The sequence below is a fragment of the Arvicola amphibius genome, chromosome 2 (assembly GCF_903992535.2).
Source record: "Arvicola amphibius chromosome 2, mArvAmp1.2, whole genome shotgun sequence".
Taxonomy (NCBI): Eukaryota; Metazoa; Chordata; class Mammalia; order Rodentia; family Cricetidae; genus Arvicola; species Arvicola amphibius.
This window is the reverse complement of record NC_052048.2, coordinates 64,118,125-64,131,862: the sequence shown is the minus strand read 5'-3', so window position 1 is coordinate 64,131,862 and position 13,738 is coordinate 64,118,125. Positions and strand designations below refer to the sequence as shown.

General features: G+C 43.9%; 1 pseudogene; it reads left to right on the top strand.

Annotated features, from left to right (window-relative positions):
• The first annotated feature begins 10,715 nt into the window (after positions 1–10,715).
• Positions 10,716–13,237, top strand: LOC119807176 (annotated as a pseudogene).
• Positions 13,238–13,738: the final 501 nt, after the last annotated feature.

Genomic DNA, 13,738 nt, shown 5'->3' with positions numbered 1-13,738 from the left:
AAAATTATAGAAGAAAACTTCCCAAACCTAAAAAAAGATATTCCTATTAAGGTTCAAGAAGCTTACAGAACACCAAATAGACTGGATCAAAAAAAAAAAATCCCCTCGCCATATTATAATCAAAACACAAAACATACAGAATAAAGAAAGAATATTAAGAGCTGCAAAGGAAAAAGGTCAAGTAACATATAAAGGTAAACCTATCAGACTAACACCTGACTACTCTATGGAAACCATGAAAGCCAGAAGGTCCTGGATAGATGTTTTGCAGAAACTAAGAGACCATGGATACAAGCCCAGATTACTATACCCAGCCAAGCTTTCATTCACTATAAATGGAGAAAACAAAATATTCCAGGATAAAAACAAATTTAAACAATACATAGCCACAAATCCAGCCTTACAGAAAGTAATAGAAGGAAATTCACAAACAAAGGAGTCCAGCATTGCCCAAAATAACTCAGACATCTAGCGACCCTTCACCAGCACATCGCAAAGAAAGGAAACACACAATCTCTACTACCAAATAAAAAATGACAACCGGAGTTAACATCCACTGGTCATTAATATCACTTAATATCAATGGACTCAATTCACCTATAAAAAGGCACAGGCTAAGAGACTGGATACGAAAACAGGATCCAACATTCTGCTGTTTACAAGAAACACACCTCAACCACAAAGACAGACATCTACTCAGAGTAAAGGGTTGGGAAAAGGTTTATCAAGCAAATGGACCTAAGAAACAAGCCAGTGTGGCCATACTAATTTCTAACAAAGTTGACTTCAAACTAAAATCAATCAGAAGAGATGGAAAGGGACACTTTATACTCATTACAGGAAAAATCTATCAGAATGAAGTCTCAATCCTGAATATCTATGCCCCTAATACAAAAGCACCCACTTATATAAAAGAAACATTACTAGAACTCAAGACAGCCATCAAACCAAACACACTGATAGTGGGAGACTTCAACACTCCTCTTTCACCAATGGACAGGTCAATTCGACAGAAACCTAACAGAGAATTAAGAGACTTAATAGGGGTAATGAACCAAATGGACTTAACAGACATCTATAGAACATTCCACCCAAACAGGAAAGAATATACCTTCTTCTCTGCGGCTCATGGAACCTTTTCGAAAATTGACCACATACTCGGTAACAAAGCAAACTTCCACAGTTACAAAAACATATTAGTAACCACCTGCATCTTATCGGATCACCATGGATTAAAATTAGAATTCAACAACAATGCTACCCCTATAAAGCCTACAAACTCATGGAAACTGAACAGTCAACTAATGACCCACAGCTGGGTCAAGGAAGAAATAAAGAAAGAAATTAAAGTCTTTCTTGAATTTAATGAAAATAAAGACACAACATACTCAAACTTATGGGACACTATGAAAGCAGTGTTAAGAGGAAAATTCATAGCACTAAGTGCCCACTTAAAAAAAAACGGAGAAAGCACACATTGGAGACTTAACAGCACACCTGAAAGCTTTAGAAAAGAAAGAAGCAGACTCACCTAGGAGGAGTAGAAGACTGGAAATTATCAAACTGAGGGCAGAAATCAACAAAATAGAAACACAGAAAACAATCCAAAGAATCAATGAAACAAAAAGCTGGTTCTTGGAGAAAATCAACAAGATTGACAAACCCCTAGCCAAACTAATCAAACGGCAGAGAGAGAACACACAAATTAATAAGATCAGAAATGAAAAAGGGGACATAACCACAGACACAGAGGAAATTCAAAGAATCATTAGATCTTACTACAAAAGCCTGTATGCCACAAAATTGGAAAATGTAAAAGAAATGGACACTTTTTTAGATAAGTACCATGTACCAAAGTTAAACCAGGACCAGGTAAATGCTCTAAATAGTCCTGTTAGTCGCGAAGAATTGGAAACTGTTATCAGAAACCTCCCTACCAAAAAGAGCCCAGGACCTGATGGGTTCAATGCAGAATTCTACCAGAACTTCCAAGAAGACCTAATACCTATACTCCTTAAGGTATTTCATAATATAGAAACAGAACAGTCATTGCCAAATTCCTTTTATGAAGCTACAATTACCCTGATACCTAAACCACACAAAGACTTAACCAAGAAAGAGAATTACAGGCCAATCTCACTCATGAACATCGATGCAAAAATTCTCAATAAAATACTGGCAAACAGAATCCAAGAACACATAAGAAAAATTATCCACTATGATCAAGTAGGTTTCATCCCAGAGATGCAAGGCTGGTTCAACATACGAAAATCTATCAATGTAATCCATCATATAAATAAACTGAAGGATAAAAACCATATGATCATCTCATTAGATGCAGAAAAAGCATTTGACAAAATTCAGCACCCCTTTATGATAAAGGTCTTGGAGAGATTAGGGATACAGGGGTCATTCCTAAATATAATAAAGGCTATTTACAGTAAGCCGACAGCTAACATCAAATTAAATGGAGAGAAACTCAAGGCCATCCCACTAAATTCAGGAACGCGACAAGGCTGTCCACTCTCTCCTTATCTCTTCAATATAGTACTTGAAGTTCTAGCAATAGCAATAAGACAAAACAAGGGGATCAAGGGGATTCGAATTGGAAAGGAAGAAGTTAAACTTTCATTATTTGCAGATGATATGATAGTGTACATAAGCGACCCAAAAAACTCCACCAAAGAACTCCTACAGCTGATAAACTCCTTTAGTATCGTGGCAGGTTACAAGATCAACACCAAAAAATCAGTTGCCCTCCTATATACAAAGGATAAGGAAGCAGAGAAAGAAATCAGAGAAGCTTCATCATTCACGATAGCCACAAATAGCATAAAATATCTTGGGGTAACTCTAACCAAGGAAGTGAAAGACCTATTTGACAAGAACTTTAAGTCTTTAAAGAAAGAAATTGAAGAGGATACCAGAAAATGGAAGGATCTCCCTTGCTCTTGGATTGGGAGGATCAACATAGTAAAAATGGCAATACTACCAAAGGCAATCTATAGATTTAATGCAATCCCCTTAAAGATCCCATCAAAATTCTTCACAGATCTTGAGAGGACAATAATCAACTTTATATGGAAGAACAAGAAACCCAGGATAGCCAAAACAATCTTATACAATAAAGGAACTTCTGGAGGCATTACCATCCCTGACTTCAAACTCTATTACAGAGCTACAGTATTGAAAACAGCTTGGTATTGGCATAAAAATAGAGAAGTCGACCAATGGAATCAAATAGAAGACCCAGATCTTAACCCACAAACCTATGAACACCTGATTTTTGATAAAGGAGCTAAAAGCACACAGTGGAAGAAAGAAAGCATCTTCAACAAATGGTGCTGGCATAACTGGATGTCAACCTGTAGAAGAATGAAAGTAGATCCGTGTCTATCACCATGCACAAAACTCAAGTCCAAATGGATTAAAGACCTCAATATCAATCTGAACACACTGAACCTGTTAGAGGAGAAAGTGGGAAGTACTCTACATTTGGGCACAGGAGACCGCTTCCTACGTATAGCCCCAGCAGCACAGACATTAAGGGCAACATTGAATAAATGGGACCTCCTGAAGCTGAGCAGCTTCTGTAAAGCAAAGGACACTGTCACTAAGACAAAAAGGCAGCCTACTGACTGGGAAAAGATCTTCACCAACCCCACAACAGACAAAGGTCTGATCTCCAAAATATATAAGGAACTCAAGAGACTAGACTTTAAAATGCTAATGAACCCAATTAAAAAATGGGGCACTGAACTGAACAGAGAATTCTCAACAGAGGAAGTTCGAATGGCCAAAAGACACTTAAGGGCATGCTCAACTTCCTTAGCAATGAGGGAAATGCAAATCAAAACAACGTTAAGATACCATCTTACACCTGTCAGAATGGCTAAAATCAAAAACACCAATGATAGCCTTTGCTGGAGAGGATGTGGAGTAAGGGGTACACTCATCCATTGCTGGTGGGAATGCAAACTTGTGCAACCGCTTTGGAAAGCAGTGTGGAGGTTTCTCAGGAAATTTGGGATCCACCTACCCCAGGACCCAGCAATCCCACTCTTGGGAATTTACCCAAGAGATGCCCAATCATATTACAAAAGCATCTGTTCAACTATGTTTATAGAAGCATTATTTGTAATAGCCAGAACCTGGAAACAACCTAGATGCCCTTCAGTGGAAGAATGGATGAAGAAAGTGTGGAATATATACATATTAGAGTACTACTAGGCGGTAAAAAACAATGACATCTTGAATTTTGCATGGAAATGGAGGGAAATAGAAAACACCATCCTGAGTGAGGTAACCCAGGCCCAAAAAGATGAACATGGGATGTACTCACTCATAATTGGGTTCTAGCCATAAATAAAGGACATCGAGCCTATAATTTGTAAAAATCCTAGAGAAGCTATATAAGAAGGTGAACCCAAAGAAAAACATATAGTTATCCTCCTGGATACTGGAAGTAGACAAGATTGCTGAACAAAAAATGGGAACATAGGGGTGGGGTGGGATGGGGGGAGGGGGGATGGGGCGAGAAAAGTGTGAAGTGGAGGATGGGAAGAGCTTGGGGGAATAGGATGGTTGGGATATAGGAAGGGTGGATATGGGAACAAGGAATTATATATCTTACTTAAGGGAGCCATTCTAGGGTTGGCAGAGACTTGACTCTAGAGGGGTTCCCAGGTGTCCAGAGGACGCCCCCAGCTAGGTCCTTGGGCAGCTGAGGAGAGGGTGCCAGAAATGTCCAGATCCTATTGCCATACTCATGAATATCTTGCATATCACCATAGAACCTTCACCTGGCATTGGATGGAGAAAATGACAGAGCCCCACATAGGAGCACCGGACTGAGCTCCCAAGGTCCCGATGAGGAGCAAAAGGAGGGAGATCATGAGCAAGGAAGTCAGTACCGTGAGGAGTGTGTTTACCCATTGAGACGGTGGGACAGATCTAACGGGAGACCACCAAGTCCAGTTGGAATGGAACTGATGGAACAGGGGACCAAACCGGGCTCTCTGAATGTGGCTGACAGTGGAGGAGGACTGAGAAACCAAGGACAACGGCAATGAATGTGAACTCTACAGCATGGACGGGCTCACTGTGAGCCTTAACCTTCACCTGGAGATGGATGGAGATAGAGACAGAGCCCCACATTGGAGCACCGGACTGAGCTCCCAAAGTTCTGATGAGGAGCAGAAGGAGAGAGATCATGAGAAAGAAAGTCAGAACCATGAGGGATGCGTTCACCCACTGAGACGGCAGGACAGAACTAATGGGAGACCACCAAGTCCACTTGGAATGGGACTGATGGAACATGCGACCAAATCGGACTCTCTGAAAGTGGCTGATGGTGGAGGCTGACCGAGGAGCCAAGGACATTGGCGATGGGCTTGGTCTCTACGACATGGACGGGCTCTGTGTGAGCCTTGTCAGTTTGGTTGCTCACCTTCCTGGACTTGGAGGGAGTTGGGAGGACCTTGGACTCAACATAGTGTAGAGAACCCTGATGGCTCTTTGGCCTGGAGAGGGAGGGAGTGGGGGTATGGGTAGAGGGGAGGGGAGGGAAGGGGGAGGAGGAGGGGAGGAGATGGCAATTTTTAATAAAAAATAAATAAACTGGAAAAAAAAACCTAAGAGGGTTTTAAATAAAGGAAAAATAGAGTTAACACAGCTTTTTGCTGTTTGCTAGGACGTGCCATAGAGAGAATTCCTGTTTCGGCAATAGCGACAGAAAAAAATGCTGAGTCATTTTAAAACGCAGCTTCCGGGGCTATGCCGCCAATACAAACTCTGGCTTTAAAGCATTTCAGTGGCTTTTATGGGACTGGATGTTTATGTTCCCACTTGGGATCGGAAGGAGAATGCTCTGAGACCGGGCCAATGGCTCAGCACTCCCAGCCTTCATCTGGGCAGATGGCAGAATCAGGCTTAGGCAGGCGAGAGAGCATGGCGGATTTCTGCCACCATACAGAGAGATGTTTCCAGCCTGGGCAGAGCTCTGCATGTCAGATTTTATTGTAATTTGGATGAAAAGAGTTTCTGTGCCACATACTCAGTCTCAGAGTTAAAGTGCTGAGTGTGGCTCCTACCTGGCGGCCCCAGAGCTAGCAGAAAATGGTATGTCCTCCATTTTGAAATTGGAGAGAGGTGGAGCCAACATCCAGAACCGCCCATGGCTCTGCAGCTCAGAGGCACAACCAATTCAGAGTCACAAGCGGCTCCGCCATGTTGGACTGGGCGGGGCAAACTCACAGTACCTGTTTTTGACCCAGGAATGTCACAGCTTAGATTCTTAAATGCTTAGCGATTTAAAGGCGCAAATCAAAAGTGCTCCTGGATAGTAAAAAAATTACAGATTTACAATAGAACAGATTCAGATATAAAAGACCTTTAAATGGGTCTCAATGTTGGATGAATGTACGTAGGCTTGAGAGAGAGAAGAAAAAAATATATAGAAAATAAAGTTAATGCCTTTAAAAAAAGGGTAAAGTCTTTAAAGAGACAGAGTACAGATAGTTATAGATTTTAAAAAGTAAAAAAATATAAACCATGTAAAAATGGAAAATTCACAGAGGGCCTGGATTATATATTTTATTGTGTTTTCTTTAAAATTTTTGACTGTAAAGGAGCTAAATACAGAGAGACATTTCATTATATGAGCTGCCAGGCTAGACCAAAATGGACATCTTAACTTCAACATATGACTTCAAAATTTGGATCTAAGAACATGATGCTTTGGAAAAAGAGGGTCTTCTTTTGTTTTCACAGAGGATGACACCCTGTGGATTGCTTCTATCCCAGTATGGTATGATAGACCATGCTCTCCTGGAAGGTTACAGCAGTGAACACCTTCAGAAAATTACTTCACTCAACTGCCGACTGAGATGAACCTAGCAGACAGGTTATACCATGAAAGATCTGATTAACAGCGCCCCCATTCAACAGGAAGCAGTTTGGAGAGAACAAACTGTGCCCATATTCCCAAATATTGTTTATAAATGTTCTTTTACATTTAAAGGGGGATATGATATAGATATGAATAATTTGTATTGGTATGGATTTTAAGGTCAATTTTGTTATATGTATATGTATTTCTGATCTTGATTAAGCTATTGTGATTGTGTAGTTCATTTTAAAATGTAAAGTATAATTAGGAAATATAGGTTGTTAATGGATAATCATCGATAATAGTCAAGCTTGTAGTCATGCTAGTTAGATTTTTTAGATACATAGAGATATATTTCAGTTAGATAGACATTTTCATATCTTTCAAAGACTACAGAACATGGCATTTAAGATGGTTTAATAACTTAGGGCTTTTCATGACAATGAGACACGTCTGCTCCTGGCAGCACCAATCTACTTCAAGAGGAAGATGGACATTGAAGAGGCTCCTATGGAGTTGGTTAGCCATTTGGGCAAGAAACTGCTCTTGCATGGACTATTGCATAAACTGGACATAAAGAACCCGCAGAGAGAGGACTGCTGAACTTGCCTAAACGTGAGATGGTCTTTTGGGGTTCCTGATTCATGAAAGAGTCTGCGAGACATTCTGCAGGACACAGCAAAAAGTGACTGAACTGTCTTTGGAATTTCCTGCTTCATGAAAATGTCTGCTGGATACTATGGGCCTGAAGGCCAAAGATGGATGCCCCAACAGTACAGAGGAACTTTGGGTGACTGTCCAGGCAGCGAGTTGTCTCTGTCATTTCTAGAGTTTGAAAGTTGCATATGAGGGGCTGGAGAGATGGCTCAGAGGTTAAGAGCATTGCCTGCTCTTCCAAAGATCCTGAGTTCAATTCCCGGCAACCACATGGTGGCTCACAACCATGTGTAATGAGGTCTGATGCCCTCTTCTGGCTTCCAGACATACACAAAGACAGAATATTGTATGCATAATAAAGAAATAAATATTTTTTAAAAAAGAAAGTTGCATATGACTTGTTTACTTAGGTAGTATTATATCCTTCTGGAGTCTTTGATGGAGTGGAAGAATAAATAGATAGTTATAGCTTTCCTTAGTTATGATAAAAGATAAAATAGATCTAAATATTGTAACTGTAATTCTTGCCTGATAACTGTTTTGTTATATGTAATTTTGCTATGTTAAAGTTAAAGCCTTCTTTTTTTTGTTTAAACAGAAAAAGTGGAAATGATGTGGGAGAGTCTTCTCTTTGTGTTGATTTCATTCGTTAATAAATAAACTGCCTTGGCCCATTTAACAGGCCAGCCCTTAGGTGGGTAGAGTAGACAGAACAGGAAGAAGGAAGTGAGGTAGATGTCTCGGGCAGTCGCCATGCCTCTCCTCTCTAAGATGGACGCAGGCTAAGATCTCTCCTGGTAAGCGACCACCTCGTGGTGCTACACAGATTACTAAATATGGGTTAATTAGCCAATAAGAGGCTGAAACTAATGGGCCAGGCAGTGTTTAAAAAAATACAATTTCCGTGTAATTATTTTGGGTAAAGCTAGCCGGGTGGCGGGACACAGTCACCGCTTCATCTACATTGGGCATGTTAATTGGGTGTGCCAAAGGGGCTTCTGATTGCTCATATTGGATTTTGGTAGTCAGTCTTGGGAGAAGGAAGTGGCCAAACAAGGGAATAGACCTTGGTGGCTAGCTTTAGGAATGAAATCTAACAGTTTTTAGCAAGGCAGAGGTGCCAAGCCATGTTTGTCATGCTCAGACTGACTAGAGTTCCTTTACACACACACACACACACACACACACACACACAAACCTACTTACCACAGATAAGGCTGATGGCAGACCAAAGTACAGAAACCATCAAAGTCCAGCTTAGTGAACCAATGAGTTTTATTGGCTCATAGTTACAAGAGCAGGAATGATTCAAAAACAGCTGCATCATCAAAACTCACCCCATCATGCGTGACAGATAACAAATACAGGAAAACTTGAGCAAACTGTACGCCACCACTTCGGCAGGCTGAAGAGTGTCCTTTCCAGGTGGTGCAGTGGGTCTAAATCTCTCTGGATAATGTGGCTGATCTCCATTTCTTTCAGGAAGTTCATCTTGTCTCCCAGCAGTCTGCCTACTGCTTATATAAACTATTATGCTTGAGGAGGAAAGTGTAGTCAGTCTGGTCAGTTTCAGGGGCTTCCTGAAATTCTTGAATTGCTTAGTTTCTGAGTTTAAGAAGCTTCTAGCAAGTGGAGTAATTCTCCTCTCCTTCAACACTTCATTGTTCTGCCTGCCTATAAACATCCTGTATTGGAAGCTGCTACATAACACCCATTTTCTCATGAGCATTATGTGCCTGGTTAACCTGGAACGCTAGCTTGAAGGTTAACATCTGGAATCGCCACAGCCTCCTTCAGGACCTGAGTTCCAGCCTCTGGTTTGTCATGAAGAATCTGCAGACATCACTGACAGACCATCTCTGAGCTTTCCAAAACTAGCTTCTCCCAACACGAGCTTAGCCATTCTGCAGAGCCCTCTCTGCATCTCCGAGGCCGTCCTCCTGCTCACTGCTGTCTGAGCTCTCTACCCCAGTGTACCTCCAGGTGGTGCAGATTACTGTCTGGCCTGTAACTTGATGGACAGGCCACAAGGCCGCTATTCTTGCTGCTGTCTTCTTAGCCAACCCTGAACAGGGATCCCTTGGAAACAATAAAGCCACTAGGTCCACAGCATTGTAGGCAAATAAGATCTTTTAGCAATTAAAAGATATACTTTGAACTTGTCCCTGTGAGGGCCAGCCATGATAATCTAAGTCTGGGCAGAAAGGAAGTTCTTTACTTCCTCCAACCATTATCACCTAGGACTCTGGCCATCGATAAATTTAAATGGAGTCTGGAGTCTCAATAGTGTGCCCCGAGACAATGTCTGGCAGGCCAAGATTACCTCACCCCCACCCAAGAGCAGACCATTCAAAGGAAATTCCTGGCATTCCAAGCACTGTAAATAGAAACACCTGCTAGCACTTCACCAGGATACCCCTAGACAAATGTCAGCCAGTCAGGGGTCCTGAACCTCAGAGACTCCCCTCACCCCCACCTTTACTACTATAAAAACCCAATTCTAATTGAGCTTGGGGATCTCCGGATATTCCAATACATTGGACGTGCGGAGAGACCACGTTTGCAAACTTGATTAAAATAAAGGCTCTTTGCTTTTACATATGGGACTCAGTCTCCTTTGTTGGCTTTTGTGGAGACCCACGGATTTGGGTGTAACATCCCCAACCCAGCTGTGTGCGGGTTCCTCTTGGAAGCCAGCTCTGAGTGTTATTTCCAGGACATCTGGTTGAGCACAGGCTTCTGCAGCCTGCAGCCTGCACACTGGGGCACCCTTGTCTTGCCGAGGCCATCCAGACACCCGTATGCACAGCTTCCTGTCCTGCCACGACTGACTCAAGTTCACCACCACACCTGTCATTCAGCATCCCAGCTGAAAGCACTTCCCTAGCCTCGTGCATCTGGAATGTGATGTCTGTACTACTCGGCAGGGATGTGGATCCTGTGTATCCAGGTCTCTACTAGCACTAGTCACTCCTTCACTTGAGGGCTATCCTCGGGAGCATCCCCGCTTCTGCCCCTTCACCAACCATCCTTCCTCTGTCCTGACTTCTCAGCAGCCTCCTCCTGTGGCCCTTGTCACTATTATGAGGGTGTCCCACTTTTCCTTGGCCCCAAAGCTCCCGTGAAACTCCTTCTTAGAACTCACTCCTCTCCACCTGCACAGGGAGTCATGGGAGGGGACAACCGGACCTTCACAAGTCTGCTGGTCACATTCGGGGGGCAGAGGAGCATTGCTTCCACCAGGGACAGCTCTGTAGAGCTGGGTGTCCCTCGGATTTGCTCTTGCCCCATAGTAGCTAAGGTATGTGAGATGGAGTAGTCTGCCCCGCTCTCATCCAGGGCCTGTCAGCAGGAAGGCAGCACTTCTGGGGCTGAAAAGGCTGCACAGCAGGTAAAGCCACAGGGCAGTTGAAGGGGAAGGGCCAGAGGTGCTGCAGACTTTGAATAATCACTGTCTTAACACAAGTGCAGGCAAGCTTAGACAGGGAGGAACCCTGCCACAGAGGACTTTGCTGCTGAGCCGTGGACCTTGACTCTTGTCAAGGACATGAGAGCTGAGGGTGGGGGGGGCAGGACCAGGATGTCCTCGGAGAGGGCCAAGTGTGCTGGGTGAGACAGTGTGACTCCAATAAATCAGGAAGAGAGGTGGGAGCTCTCTCACAAGGTTAAGGACTCGGGACCCCTTGGGCCTGCTTTTTCTTCCCCATTCACTCCATGGGGATCACAAAGTGAATGAGAAGGTCCTTTCTCCTCTGTCACATTCTAGTTCATGGCCTTTGGTTGACGATTATCCCAGAGTTAGCCAATGAGGCACCAGCCCAAGTCTTCTCCCCAGAGGAGGAATGGGTCCTGACAGGTTCTTCTGCGTGTCCAGTCTACAGTGTCCTGGGATTCTCCGCTCTGTGCTACCAGGTGAAAGAACAGAGAGGCAAAGCTGGGGGTCTCTGTGAGCCTGGAGTTCTTCAGCCTTCTTGAGGACTCATGGGGAAAGGCATATTTTGGCTTGAGCTGTTATTTTTCACTAAATTAAACTTTTTAATCAGAGGGAAGAGGTTTTTCCTGAAACTTGTACTTGGGAACACAGGATTCTGCAATGTATGAACCCTAAAGAGGAAACAGGTAGATACCAGATCTTCTATCACAGGACACTGTCTCAGGGCCCCAAAAGTTGAGAGAGCCCGTAGCTGGATAAGGAGGCTGGTGGGGAAGGGACTGTACACACACACACACACACACACACACACATACACTACGCATAGGCCAACATGTTAAATCCTCACAATTGGGCAGGAAGCCAAGTGATATTTGACTGCATCTAAAGAGGAACATGTAAGGGATCAGAGAGGTGAAGGATGTGACGAAAGCCACAAAGATGGAAAGGAAGAAACCAAGGGGGTGCTCAGGTGTTAGTGACCTCACACTTTGTTCCAGTGATGCCCTATTGCTTCCTGGGTGACACTAGAAAACACACTCAAGGAAATTTTCCATGGCTCCTAGGAGGCGCAGAGCAATGGTTGAAGAGTCTCGGAGAACTCACATGGTTTTCTTTCTCTCCGGCAGGGTCCAGAGAAGGTGTGCTAGCAGGTCTGCTGTCCCTTGTGGATGTGAATTTGAGACCAGAATCTTCCCGTGGCTCCTTATCACATCCACCAGGACCAGGAGAAGGACCACAGACAGGTCCTGAATGTATTTTCCAGGGGCATGGAGGAGCACATCCCCATAACCCCCATCATTCATTGATGCTGCCCCAAACCCCTCCTGGTCTTCCTTGGGGTGCCCATTGCCCTGGTCCTAGTGTCTGGTTCCTGGCTGCTGGCCATTATGAGCATCTTCCTTCTGTTCCTATTACTGTGGCTCCTTGCCAGACAGCCTTTGAAGAAGTTTGTGGCTATGTGCTTGCAAAGAGACCTGGCTGACATCACCAAGTCCTACCTGAGTGAGCTTGGCTCCTGCTTCTTGGTGGCTGAGACTGGGGGCCAGGTGGTGGGCCTGGCAGCTGCTCGGCCAGTCAGTGTTGATGGAGAGAGGGTCCCTTTGTTTGTCCCAGCCGCCTGGCTAGCTTATACCTGAAATAACCACACAGAAACTGTATTAATTGAAACATTGCTTGGCCTATTAGCTCTAGCCTCCTATTGGCTAACTCTCACATCTTGATTTAACCCATTTCTATTAATCTATATCTCACCATGAGGTCGTGGCTTACCGAGAAAGATTTAGCATGTCTGACCTGGCAGCTCCATGGTGGCTCTCTGACTCTGCTTTCTTCCTCCCAGAATTCAGTTCTGTCTTCTCCACCTACCTAAGTTCTGCCCTATCAGGCCAAGCAGTGTCTTTATTGATTAACCAATGAAAGCAACACATAAACAGAAGGATCTCTTAAATCAAGTCAAGGATCCCCCATCAGGAAGGAAGCAGCTGGAGCTCTTTCACCTGTCTGTGTCCTCACAGCATCGAGGACAGGGGATAGCGAAAGCACTGATCAGAACTGTCCTCCAGTTTGCACGGGACCAGGGCCACAGTGAAGCTGTTCTTTGTACCACTGTGCTGATGCACAATGCTGTGGCCCTCTGTGAGGGCCTGGGCTTCCAGAAGACAGGCAAGTCCTTCTTCAACACAATAGCAAAACTACTGACTGTCTCTTCAATTCATTTCAGGTACCCACTCCCTTCAGCTCAAGAATATGAGCTATGATCTTATTTCCTTATGCATCTGTCACTGGGCTCCAGTTCACTGGGCTATCACAAGCAAACTAATGTTGCAGTGGATCATAAAGGCCTCTATGTGATGCTCACTGGAATCCTGTGTGTTTGATGATGGGTAATGGAGTGCTCCATTTCCTCCAAACCCAACTTCCTGTACAGGGCTGTCAGTGACCACTGACACAGAGGGCTGGTTTTGTGGTCTGACCAGCATATGTGGCCATGTTGACACTCCAGACCCAGTCTCTTGAGCCAGCATGACTGAGTAGAGGCCACATATGCAGTGTCTCTCTGGATCCAGGAAGAGAATGTAAGACTAGACAGTGTCCTAGGTTTACCGCCCTTGGGAACCAAGGCTGGAGTGGCCTTAGTCCCAAGACTAGGGACTCCTGGAACTTCAGGACATCCTTCAAGCTTCATAGGTGAATTAAGACAGTTGTGGGCTGATGTTTTCAAGACTGTTTGCAACTTCATCTCTAGCCCTGACATACTA